The sequence below is a fragment of the Chinchilla lanigera genome, unplaced genomic scaffold (assembly GCF_000276665.1).
Source record: "Chinchilla lanigera isolate Chin_1 unplaced genomic scaffold, ChiLan1.0 scaffold00164, whole genome shotgun sequence".
Lineage (NCBI taxonomy): Eukaryota > Metazoa > Chordata > Mammalia > Rodentia > Chinchillidae > Chinchilla > Chinchilla lanigera.
Window position 1 is genome coordinate 1,738,480 of NW_004955565.1, and position 13,841 is coordinate 1,752,320.

Below are 13,841 nucleotides of genomic sequence, written 5' to 3' on the forward strand. Positions count from 1 at the left end.
ATTAGTAATAATAAAAATAAGCTATACAAAAATATGGTGAAGAATCAAAGGATGTGGCCAAGAGAAGGCCAAAAACCACATATGCACCTGAAATATTTGGCCACGGGAAAAAAAATTAAAATCTTGATCAGAGATTTATGCAGGTTGTGTATGTAAAACAACTTGATAAAAGCGATGTCTGGGAACCAGGAGCTTAAACAGAAATACAATAGCTCATGAAAGAAATAAGATAAGGAAGATTTTAAAAATGAGTTGGCAGAGCTCAAGAAAGAAATAGAGAAGGCATAAAAAATAAAGGAGAAATGAAAGTCATATTAGACATAACAAAAAAGACAAAGGGATATTGCAAACAAACAGCCATGAACATGGAAGGAAGGCTTGAGAAAAGTAAGCAAAATGAATGAGAATATAACACTTTGTCATTATTTTATTTTGTTTTTGTTTTTTGAGACAGGGTCTCACTATATAGTTCAGGCTGGGCTTGAACTCGAGGTGATCCTCCTGCTTCAGCCTCCTCAGTACTGGAACTACAGGCACCACACCTGGCACCACACCGGGTCAACAAACATTTTTTTAAAGTGTGAGAATATTAAAGAGAAAGTGAGATATATAGAGAACAAAGGTGATCTACCGTATACATGATTGGTGTTTCTGAATAACAGAATAGATTAAATGGGCTGGCAACATCAACAGAAATGTTCAAATATATAATTCAAGAGTGCTTCCAGTAATAAGGCTTGAATTTATTGCTTGAAAGAACAATCCTATTCTAGGTAAAATCACCGCGGAGCAAGTAAATTCAGTACATATCCTGATGAAGATACTGGACTTCAGAGATTAAAAAAAGAATCCTAAGGGAAGCATTGCAAATAAACTAAATCACTTGCGAATAGGAAGAGAATTTGTCTGGCTTCTAACCTTTCCATAGTAGCATTCAGCATTAGAAGATGGAAGAGCAGTGCTGAGTGAGTCTTCAGGGAACGAGAATTTGTGCCAGGCCAGACTGGCATCCAAATCCAGGGGCACAAACAGATGCCTTTATTGTTCCCGAGAGCCCTTCTTGAAAACAGAACTCTCTGATGAATTTCTACCAACAGATGCAATAGAGAAAATGACGAGGAGTGATCAATGGGCCCATTAAAAGCTAAAACAACTCCAAAGGCAGAACATCGCATAAATGTTATATATGCCACGATATAAAGAAATAATGTCGCCAGCCAAATTCTGAAGATCTCAGAGGGGAAAGCATGGCCGGCATGTAAGTATGTCAATTTCTTCATCTTTTGAGAATTATTTAAAACCTGTAACTCAGTAATAGCGATAGGAGTATTTCTATCCAAAAGTATAAGCTTGCTGTAAGGCACTTGTTATATGCAGAGATTAAAGAATATGTATTTATTATTAACATTTTATTTAAAAAAATTTTAGATTGACAGAAGAGTATTTCTGTATACCCTTCAGCCAACTTTCTTTTTTACCTTACATAAGTGTGGCTTAATATGCCAAGAAGTTAGCACTGATACGATACTTTTAACTAAACTACACATTATTTAGATGTCTTCCTTTTCTTCTAAGCCCTAACCCAAGACCCCACATTGCATTTTTTTTGTTTGTTTGTTTTGTTTTTGGTTTTTCTCCGGTACCGGGAACCGAACTCACGACCTTGCGCTTGCCAGGCAGGCGCTTTTGCCGCTGAGCTAAATCCCCAGCCCCCCACGTTGCATTTAATCATCCTTTCTCCCGAGTGTCCTCCAGTCAGTGACAGTTCCTTGGTCCTTCCTTGTCATTAAGGAACATTTATTTTGTAAAAACTTTTTATTATGGCAAAACTCAAACATATACAAAAGTAGATATTATAGCACAATGAACTCCTCGGTCAGCTTCAGTAATTATCGTTTTGCCTACCTTGTTCCATCCATCCAATGGGGCAATGTTTTTGTTGGAGTATTCTAAAGCAAAATCCAGAGCATGTCATTCCATCCAGAAGTGTCTCAGTAAAAATCTCTGCTTAGTAAGGATATTGAAAATACTATAAATTCCATGCCACTATTACACTTAGCATGAACAATAACTCTCTAATATCGTCTCATCCTAGACTATATTCAGAGCTGATTTGTTCACATCAGGATCCAAGTGAGGTTCATAAACTGTATTTGGTTATTATAACTCTTAAATTTTGTTTATTCTGTAATAACCCCACCTCCTTTTTCCTCCCATACCACTGATTTATTGGGGCAGCTGGATCATTTGTCCTGTAGAATGTCTTACATTCTGGATTTGGTTGATTGCTTCTGCAAGGTGTCATTTAACTCATTCTCTATTCCCTATGTTTCCTGAAAAATAGTTAGACAGAAAGGCTAGTTAGATAGAGGCTTTTTTTTTTTTTTTTTTTTTTTTTTACAAATTTTATGGCAAAAAATATTTAACAGGCAGCGCTACACACTTTCCGTTGAATCCTATCAGGAAGTAAATACTGTGGGTTGTGTCACCTGTAGAGATGCTGAAATTGGGATCAGGTGGTATCAGCCTGATTCTCGTTATAAAATTTCCTTTCAAGTTTGTACCTAACCGTTTGAGTAGCCATTAATGATCATCGCAGAGATCCATTACTTTACTAGAGCCTGAGAAATGGCAATATTCTTAGTCTACCGTTTATTCTGCATATCTTTTGGAGATGCATATGAATTATTGACAGGTTAAATGATATAAGGCCTGGCATTTGCTGCAAAACAATAATACGAAAAGCGGGAGAGTGAAAAGGGATATAGGTAAGACGAGACTGGCTGTAAGCTGTCGAAGCTGGAAGATGGATAAGTGGCATTCTTTACACTAGTCCTTTTTTTTTTTTTTTAAGGTTTGAACATTTTCCGTGATAAAGTTTTTTCTAAAATGCTGTGGGAAGGGGTTAGATATATTCCATGTGGCCCTCCGGACCCACTCTCCACCCTTGCCTCCCCAGCTCTGTCCAATCCGGGGGTCCCATGCCCCGACTGGGTTTGGGAATCGGAATGCAAGGGAAGGAGAGAGAGGTTGGGCTTTTCATTTCCGTGTTCTCTGACTGATCAGTCACGGTGAACTGTCTGCCGTGGGCAGCCGAGCGCAGGTCTCAGCTCTCCCACACACCCCTCTTGGTTGCAGGATCCTGTCCTTGCCCCAGGGTGCTGCCCTATCCCTGGTGGTTTCTCTGTACCCTGCCCAGGCTTTTTTGTGTGGTCCTTTATTAAACAGTTCTCAGATTACCCAATGGGAGTGCGCCATCTGCCTCTTGCTGGGGCCCTTGCTGATACCGGAAGGCAATCGGCAGCGACAGGCTGGAACAGGGAGGAGGGCGGGGAAGGGCTTGAAGCGAGAGCACTGGCTGCGAGGACACAGGTGAGCACTGCGGTATTTAACAGCAGGTGGGAGACCGGTGCCCACCGGTCAGAACGCACCGTGTGTGTAAACAGCGAGTACTGATACTCGCACAGAGGTACCCTGCGAGACTCCGGGCCCTGCTCCGGGGGCCTCGGACCAGCAGGACAGGCTTGGTTGGGTTATTTGAACTCAGGTTTTCCCAGATGGCTGGGGCCTGGGGGTTTGCAGGATCGTCAGATTCTCGTTCCCAGGGGAATCTCAGCTACCAGCAGTGGCTCTAGGGGTGCAACCGGAGAGCCTCGGTGGCCTCTGGGAAAGCAGCCCTTAAGGCCTCCCCAGGGAGCGGGGGTGGGAAGGGTAAGTGGTGGATCCATTAGGGCACGGTACTTGGGCTGTACAATCCAAATGGGATGGGTGGGTGAAGGGTCTTCTTGCCAGGCGATCTGGGTTGCACACGGCAAAGGGGAGTGACCAGGTATTCCTACAGAGACCATGCGGCTTCTTAATTCCATTGGGTCAGCGCCTCTGAAAATGTTTTCATTGTAAAATCCATTCGTTTGACACTTTTCACAGCCGATAGGTTCAAGTGATTCCAAAACTGAAGGTGTAACTAGATCCACAGTGAAATGCCTCTCTCTAAAGCCCACCCACCCGCCGCAGTTCCCATCCTCCCCAGTCACTGTAACCTCAGACTTTTGAAATGTAGTTTTGCGCCCATACGAATATCCACCCGCATCAACCTCCTCTCCACACAGTAGTATATGCTCTTTCCCACGTCGTGTTTTTTTCCTTAAAATCATATGGGAAATCTTTCCAGATGGACACATACTGAGCTCTTTTGCTTTTCTATTGTTGCACAACAGCATGCTCCAAAAAAATACCTTTTGACTTGATAAAACTTGTCTTTTCGGTTTTTGAAACACTGCTCGTAGTGCTGGAGATATTTTTTTCCAGAAAAAGTATTTTGAGTCATCAGGAGACCATTATCCTGTAACTACCCGTGAGACCCTGGGTGTTTTCCAAGAAAATGAAGATATTTCAAAAATTTATCTAGACAGATAGGACTGAGATACTTTCAGCTGTAAATTCCCTTAGGCACAGATTAAAACTGCATTCATCTTTTTCTGTGGACGTCACTATACTTCAACTCCATAAGCACACAGACAGTGCACCCAATAAATTTTTAAGTCCTTTATCCCTGGGTCTAAAAAAGTCAAGGCTGGACCTTTCTTTACCGACAACTGCAAACTTCACAAAGGGTAATGAGGAAGAATTTTACCTAAATCAACCATCTGTAATTAAATATTTTACTTTGAGATAATGCTAGGTTCACAGCAAGTTGTCAGAAGAAGTGTGGAGAGATTCCCATGTACCTTCCAGGGATAACATCTTGTAACACTTTGTTCAACATCGCTAGCAGGCAAGATGTTGACACTAACCGGAGTCAAGGTACAGAGCATCCCCATCATCCCAGGATCCCGCATGTTTCCCTTTGGTGGTGACACTCACTTCCTTCCTGTCCTACCGCTCCTTGATCCTCGGAAACTACTCATCAGTTCTTCATTTCTGTTACTTTGTCCAGAAGGTTATACAAATGGAATCGTATAGTATACAGCCTTTTGAGATTAGCTTTACTCACTCAGCAGAATTCTCTGGAGCTTCATGCAGGCTGTTGCACATACCAATAGCTCACCCCTAACTGGCTTTGGTGGTGCATGCCTGTAGTCCTAGCAGCTCTGGGAGGCCGAGGTAAGAGGACAGAAGGAACATAAGTTCGAGCCCAGTCTGGGCAACTTAGTGACTTAGTGAGACCCTGCCTCAAAATAAAAAATAAAAATAAAAAAAAGGAACAGGGATGTGAAGTGTGAGGGCCCTGGGTTCAATCCCCAGTTGTGGCTCTCCAAAGGAAACCTCACTCTTTTTTGTTGCTGAGTAGTATTCCATTCTATGAATGTACTATAGTTTAACATTTTTCTGTTAAAGGACATCTGGATTGTTTCCAGTTGGGGACTGTTATGAATGAAGCTGCTATAAATATTTGTGTATGGGTTTTTATATGAATATAAGTTTTTATCTCTCTTGTATAAACGCCCAGGAGTTCAAGTGCTGGGTCACATGGCAAGTATATATTTAGTTTTTAAAGAAAGTGCCAAACTGTTTTCCAGGGTAGCTGTATCAGTTTACATCCTCACCAGCAAGGTATAAGTGACCTAGTTTCTCTGCATCCTCATCAGCAGTTAGTGTTGTCACTAGTTTTTATTTCAGCTATTCTGAGGAGTGCTTTTAATACCCTTTCTGTGTGCTGATTTGCCAACTCTACGTTCTCTCCAGCGAAAATTTTTTTCATATTTTTGTCTGTTTTCCAAATGGAATGTTGCATGTGTGTGAGTGATTTTTTAAATTTATGTTTTAATATTGAAGACTTTTCTTTGTTTTATTTTTGCAGTGCTAAAGGTCAACCCTCGGTCTCAAGAGCTCTTCCACTGAGCTACATCTCTACTTCCACCCCCTTTTAAACATTTTATTTTGAAACAAGAGCTCATTATGTTGTCAGGCTGGCCTTGAACTTGTGATCCTCCCGCCTCAGCCTCCTGAATAGCAGGGATTACAGACATGACCCATCATGTCAGGCTAGTATTGAATTTGGAGAGTTCTTTATATATTCTAGAAGTCAGTCCTTTGTCAAATGTGTAGTTTACACATTTTTGCCAGTTTGCAGCTTGCCTTTTCATCTTCTTAGCAGGAGCTTTCTCAGAGTAAAAGTTTCTCATTTTGATGAGATCTAATTTATCAATTTTCCTCTAATGGCTTGTTCTTTGGATGTTAAATCTAGGATTTCTGTGCTTACTTCTAAACTCTGATGATGTTCTCCTATATGTTTTTCCTACAAGTTTTATAGTTTCATGTATTAAATTTAAATTGATGACCTGAGTTCGCTCTGTATGAATGATGCTTCGGTTGAGGTTTATTTGCTGTCCGTGGATGTCCAATTTCTCCATTGCTGTTTGTTGAAATGACCTTGTTTCCTCCATTGAACCGCTTTTGCACCTTTGGCAAAGCTGTTTTCCCATACTTATCCGGGTCTGTTTCTGGGTACTGGCTTCTATTACATTGCTGTACATGTCCTTCCCACCTCCGATCCCACACAGTCCTGGTTATTACAGCTATATGGTAAATACTGAAATTGGCTTTGTGAAAATTGCAAAGCAATTCCGCTTTAAATTTCATTTTAGCTAGTCTGGTTCCTTCCCTTTCCACATACATTATAGAATGATCTTGTATATATTTGCAAAAACTCTTGCTGGAATTTTGATAGTAATTGCATTAAACCTGTATAATAAATTGAGAATTAATATATTATACTATATTAGATCTTCCAATCCATGAACACAGTGTGCTTCCTTAGATATATAAATCTTTTATTTCATTCATCGCTGTTTTTGTAGTTTCTATTATATATGTTTTTAACCATTTTATTGCATTTAAAAATGCATAAAATGTATCATCTTAGCCATTTTTGGGTGTACTGTTTAGTGGCATTAAACAGATTCATAAAGTCCTACAACCATCACCACCAGCAGGCTCCGTAATTCTTTTCATCTCGTAAAACTGAAACTCCGTACTCATTAAACGTAGCTCCCCACTGCCCCCTCCGCCCAGCGCCTGGCCACTGCCACTCTCTCCCTTTGAATCTGACTGCTGCTGTGCCTCACGGAAGTGGAACCAAGTGTTTGTCTTTTTATGACCGGCTGATTTCATTTAGTGTATGTCCTCAAGGTCCATCCACGCTGTACCATAGGTCAGAATTCCCTTCCTTTTCGGGCTGAATAATATTTCACAGTATGTATATACCATATTTTGCTAATCCACTCATCTCTTGATGGACACTAGAGTTGCTTCCACGTTTGGACAATTATGAGGAATGTTGCTCTGTGTGCTGTGAACGTGGGTGTACAAATAGCTCCTTAAGACCATGTTTTCAATTCTTTTGAGCATATACCCAGAAGTGGAATTGCTGAATTACATGCAATTCTGTTTTTAATTTTTTGAGAAACTGCTATACTCTTCTCTTTCCTTTCCTTTCCTTTTTTCTTTCCTTTTCTTTTTCTTTTGGTTTGTTGAGACAGGGTCCATGAAGAGTTTTAGAGCTTCACTTTTGTTACATGCCCATCGTGGAGGGAGCAGAGCACTGTGCCCTGGGAGGCCAAGCAGGAGACACTCAAGGGACCCGAGAAGGAATGGGGAAGCCTATTAGACAGATGAAGTTCCAGGGACCACAATCCCCAGAGGGAATAAAACGAATTCTTTGTATTTTGTGATTTTTATGGAAATGTTCTAATAATCAAAACTTCCCTCTGTCACTTCTCTGAATCCACATTTATATGATTCATTTGAACAGTTCAGAATCGCATTTGATAAAACCTGGGACAGACTGGAATGGAAGAGACCATTTATGCTCTTATTATAGAGATGAGAAAAAGGAGGCTGGTAAGAAGCCATCTTGACCAATTTCATACGCATAGTTTCTTTATGTTTCCCCCCGTTTGCATTTATTACAAGAATAATTTCAAGTCATTAGCTATTGTGTGAAAAAAATCTCAACATCCCAACGCAACAGTATTGTGTTGTTGTTTTTTTGTTTTTTTGTTTTCTTCCGGTACCAGAAATCGAACTCACAACCTTGCGCTTGCCGGGCAGGCACTTTTGCTGCTGAGCCAAATCCCCAGCCCCAAGTATTGTGTATCATCTGGCTTTTGTCAAATGTTACATAGTTGGGCATAGTTGTGATGATACATTGGCTTTCAAATATGATACGAGGCAGTGTGGTGGTGCATGCCTGTAATTCCAGTACTCTGGGAGGCTGAGGCAGGAGGATCAAAAGTTGAAGTTCAGCTTAGGCAACTAAGCAAGACCCTGCCTCAAAATAAAAAATAAAAACAGCTGAGGATGTAGCTCAGTGTGAAGACCCTGGTTTCCGTCACTAGTACTGGAGGGGGAAAAGGCTAAGGACGTGGCTCAGTGGTGCAGTGCTTTCCTAGTGAGTAAGAGGCCCGAGGTTCCATCCCTAGTACTAGAAAGAAAAAAAAAATGATAAAAAGGCTTATATGCCTAATCTAGCGACTAGCATATGCCTGTAATTTAGAATTTGCAAGTAAGCGGCCTGTACCCGCCACCTGGTGAGAGGGGGACACCCTCTTGCATGAGGTTAGAGGCTCTTGCTTTTCTCCTCTTTCTTTTTAGCTGAATCAGCACCTCTTCCTGGCCCAGAACTTCAGCCTTAAGGAAAGTTGCGGGATGGGTAGAGGCCTTTAAGGGCTCATTCTTTTCTCTTTTAGATCCACGTTCTTCCCTCAACACTATTCCAATGCCAAATCTCAGTCTCTGCCTCTTCCCGAGGCCCTTTCTTGGCGTCTAACTCCTGCTTGAGGACTCACTGGTGGTTTTAATCTTAACAGGGACCGCACCATCTAAGGAGATCCCTTTAAGACAGAGAAGTGTTCCTGAACAGAGGAAAGAGAGGAAACCTGCCCTTCAAGGGCCCCCTACATAAAGATCAGCCCTGCCACAGTGCTGCAAAGCCAACCAGCCACAGTCCCCATCCCCACAGAGCTCAAGTTCCCGGCTTGGTCCCAGGTACCTGTAGTAACTTCCGGCTGTCTGCAGGCCGCCCCACCTCTGCCTAGAACAATGCCGGGGACTTGGACTGTCCATCAATAGGCCCTGTCAGACAGCCATCTGTATCATTCCAGGTCCTGGCAGGAAGCAGATGGCACCTCAGATTGGGTAAATTGAGAAGAGTTTAATAAAGAGACTATTTACAAAGGCATATCGGGGTGTAGGGAAACCACAGGCCAGAAGGAGCAGAAGGAGGAAGCAATTACTGGAAATTTGAGAGAGAAAATTCTACGAGCAGGGCCTCTTGACAGGAGCTGTGACTTTCGGTGTGGAGATGCAGCCAGCTAGCCCTGAAGGAGGCCCTTGGAGAAAAGAAATACCCTGAGCTCCCTCCCCACAGCCTTCCCTCGCCTGCTGGAAACCGACACCAAGAAGAGGTAGAAGATTTTGGCGGAGCTCACTGAGGCCGGCTGCTGGGGGCACAGCCCGGCTAGGGAAGGGTGGAGGGAGTCTGGAGGGGCAAAAAGGAGCCACAGGGCACACCGTCTGAGTTTGGAAGTAATCTGTGGTGGTCCTTGCCCAGGGTTGCCACTATCGACACTCCTATGGGTGGGGGTGAAAGGGGGGCATGTTATCTCCTGGCTGGTGAAGCCGAAATATGATCGAGTAGTTCCTCTAGAAATGCCTCGCCAATCAAAAGTATTCCAGATCTTTCTTGCCTTGAACAAAAAATTCGACGAGACAAGCCAAAGACGGTGCCAAAAGTTTATTTGAAAAGTGAGGAGTGAAGAGGTATGGGAGAAACCAGCTCCGTAGTGCAAACTTCGGCTGAACAAAAAGAAAGAGAGGGCAAAAGCAAAAATAAAAGTGCACTCTGCGGCTAGGAGAAGCGGGGTGGGCTGCAGGGAGGTGAGCAGGCTCCTCAAGGCGGCCGGTCCCTTTCCTGCCATCCACACCTGGTGGGAGCCCACGAGAAGTTCCACATACGGGGCCCCGGGAGTTACTTGATGCTGTCCTGGGATCTTGTAATTGACAGGTCTGGCTTATTTTTTCAGCCAGCTTTGCCATGCATTTCTAGCAGGATGTGGGATAGCCCTCCTTTTCCTCTTCTGTCCGTATTTGAGCTCTCGAGTTTTCTCTCTGTTCCCCCCATAGGGTCCATAAAGCGCAGTGCTGTCCGTGAAAGAGGAGGGTTGCTCTGGGCCCCAGCCTTCAAGCAGAGGCCTAGATTCCTACACGCACCCTGCCAGCCCTGTTTGTCTCCCCCTGCCATGTCCTGAACGGCAAGTGGGTCACCAAACATCCCTGCCAGGGCCGCTCCACAGAGCCACACACCCTGACCTTGTTCCTTCAGGTCCCCCATGGCTGCCCAGGGTCAGAATGGAAGGACTTCACCTCAGCTATGGGCCAACCTGGGGTCCCATTTGTGCCCACTCCGCCCCAAGCTCCAGCTGGCCTCAGCTCCCTCTCCTGCTGGCGAGCTCGGTTCCTCTTTATTCCTGGCCTGCCCTGTGGGATTTACTGCAGCAGAATGCTTCTCCTTCTCACATAAAATTTAACCCCCTTACTATGTAACAAACCAGGATGGTAATTTATGATCAGAAATCTAAGAGCACTGGCTTCTTGGAGTTGCTTCACTGGAACTTTCTCTCCATGTAAGACACAGGGAGTTTAGAAGAGGATGGAGGAAAGCTGGGGTGAATGAGAGCCTTTCTTTTTACTCTACACTCATTTTTACTGATATGCTTAGTTTTTACGCCAATTTATGAATGTAAAATTATTTAATACTACTAAAAAAAGAATCGGAGCTAATTGTAACCAGTGACTTTGAGTGGCATGGATGACAGCAGCACAGTGCAAATTGCAAATACATATTCCCGAAAATGACAATGACAGATAGGGCAAAGCCACTGGGGATAGATTCTATACTTCTGCCAAGGCAGCCCCGCCTTGAATGGAAGTGGGACCACATACACTTCCCCGGTTATATTAGGAGCTGGGTGGAAAGCGCGGTAACTTTTGCGGTGGCTGGATTCCCTACCTGGCCTCTGTGTCATCACCATACCTGCTGGGAGATCCCTCTGTCACACTGGAGCTTCCCTGGGCTCCATTTCATAATCACTCTAATGGACTGACATCAGCAAACTGTGATTTATTCTTTCGGTTCGTTTAAATATTTGTTAAGAATGAGGCCACATCTATGTCAGACTCTGAAGTCTGTATCTGCCACTCTTCTACCTTCCTTTACTCCTCACCTACTGGCAGGGCCGGGGAGGAGGGAGAAGCCTGAGCAAGTGCAGGCCTATGCCGATGGCTTCAGAAGAAACACTTCTTTCTCTCCTCTCCAGTCATATGCTGAAGCTCTGGCTACTGGCCCCCAAGGTGAGCATAAATAAGAGGCTCTCAATAAGAGCTGGGAGAAGCTTGAACCCAACTGGCTTCATGAGCTGAGGGAGATATTAAGGTACAAAAGGGATTTAACTGTTAACTAGGGATCCCTATAGATTTGTGTGAAGAACAACTCCATGATAATTGCCAGTAAAGCTTTTCAAAACAAGACCAGTAACACTCCACTAGTATCTTGCCCTAATGGATATTAAAATTCATGATAACGCTAGTGTAGTCAAAAGGATAGAGTATTGGCACATGAACAGACAGACCAGTGGAATAGAATAGAAAGAAATTGATTTTATGGGAATTTAATATAGTATGTAATAAAGGTGGCATTTCAATTCACTGATGGCTTATTTGATAAATCACCAAACAATAATGGCCTATTACATGAAAAATACAAAGATAGATTATTTGGTTAATTACAGATGGATTAAAGATGCAAAGGCAAAGTAAACATTCTGGAATTTAGGAAAATATTTACATGATATTCAGGGAGGAAAGCCTTCTCAAATCACACAAGCTAGAAGGTACAAAGACATGATAAAAAGTCAAAGGAGAATGAATAGGTTGTGAGAAAATAGTTGCAACCAAGGGAGATAAAGGATTAGTATCCATAATACTAGAATGAATATGAGTATCTATAGTATCAGGTTGCCGATAATCAACCGCTTTGAACCGCCAAACGGCAAAGTTGACATTTCAACCCAATACACAGTGCTTCAAAATGTTGGTTTTAAAAGAGACGAATAGGGCTGGGGATATAGTTCAGTGGCACAAACGCCTGCTTGGCAAGTGCAAGGTCCTGAGTTCGATTCCCGGTACCAAAAAAATAAATAAATAAATAGATAGATAAGACAAACAATCTAATAGAAAAAAGTGAAGTCTATAAATTATAAACAGACAATTTATAGAAAAGATGTCAGTAGCTAATCTATAAATATATGATTACAAATATCTGAATATATGTTAAAATAATAGCAGGAGGCTTCTATCAATAAAACAGAAAATAACGAGGGCTAGAAAGATGTACAGAAACTGTGCAATGTTAGTGGGAATGTAAAATGGTGCCCCTGCCACAGAAAATAGTATAGAGGGTCTTCAAAAAATTAAAAGTAGAATGAGGTATGGTCTAGCAGTTCCACTTCTGGATATGTACACAAAATAATTCAAATCAGGGTCTCCAGAGATATTCATACACCCCTGTTCATGGCAGCCTTATCCACGACAGCCAAAAGGTGGGAACCACTCAAGTGTCCATTGACAGAACAAAATGTGATAGTTTCACACAATGGAATATTATTCAGCCTCACAAGGAAGTCAGTTTGGACATATTCTAAAACATAGACTAGGGCCGGGGATATAGCTCAGTGGCACAAGCGCCTGCCTGGCAAGCACAAGGTCCTGAGTTTGATTCCTGGTACCAAATAAATAAATAAATAAATAAAACATAGACTAATATTGATGACGTTGTGCTAAGCGAAACCAGCCAAACACAAGAGGAAATACTGTATGAGTCCACTTCTCTGAGATACCTAGAGTAGTCAGATCCATGGAGACAGGAAGCAGAATGGCAGTTGCCAGGGGCACGGGGAGGGTGGGATGGACAATTAATGTGTAATGGGTGCAGAGTTTCAGTTTTGCAAGGTGAAAAGAATTCTGGAAACTGGCTACCCAGCAACATGAATATTGTTGACGCTGCTGAATTGTATGCTTAATGGTTAAGATGGCAAAGTATGTTTTGTATATTTGACAAGATAACATTTTTCACTCATCAGGCAAAATGTAAAACTAATTTTGACACCGATGTGGGGAAATGTATACTTGCTTTCATGAATGGTTGGAGAGAGAATTGTGATAGTGTTTTAAGCAAATAACTTGGTGAAATCTATTAAAATAAAAAATGCATATACTTTTTGAAACAGTAGTCCTATATTTGGAACTCTAGTCTACAGAAACACATATACCGATATACAAGTATATGTATATAGTGCATTTTTATATTGGTCATAGTTAGAAATAATTGATCCTAAAAGTGCAGATGGTGGAATATTGAACAACTATTTTAAAGAACAAGTAATATTTACAAGGATTGACCTGAAGAAATGAGTATGAGATATTATTTTATTAACTACATGACATATTATTGTAAGAAAGTAAGCAAGTTTCACGGGAAATCATGTGGTATGTGTAAAAAGCAAATAAAAATCCCTATACTGGTTTTTTTGTTGTTGTTGTTTTTTTTCTGGTACCGGGAATCGAACTGAGGACCTTGAGCTTGCCAGGCAGGTGCTGTGCCGCAGAGCTAAATCCCCAGCCCCCCTATACTGTGTTTATATGCTGTTATAGCTAATTTTATCTATCACCTTGACCAGGCTATGGTGCCAGGTGTTTTGCTCCAACATCAGTCTAGATGTTGCTGTGAAGATTTTTATTTTGGACGTGACTAACATATAAATCAGTAGCCTCTGAACGAAGCA

General features: G+C 42.2%; 1 long non-coding RNA gene across 1 annotated transcript; it reads left to right on the forward strand.

The window, feature by feature from the left end:
- The first annotated feature begins 3,300 nt into the window (after positions 1 to 3,300).
- Positions 3,301 to 13,567, forward strand: LOC106147466. The gene is made up of 3 exons (XR_001232389.1): positions 3,301 to 3,372; positions 7,754 to 7,842; positions 9,105 to 13,567. It is a non-coding gene; the product is annotated as an uncharacterized LOC106147466 (long non-coding RNA).
- The last annotated feature ends 274 nt before the right edge of the window (positions 13,568 to 13,841 follow it).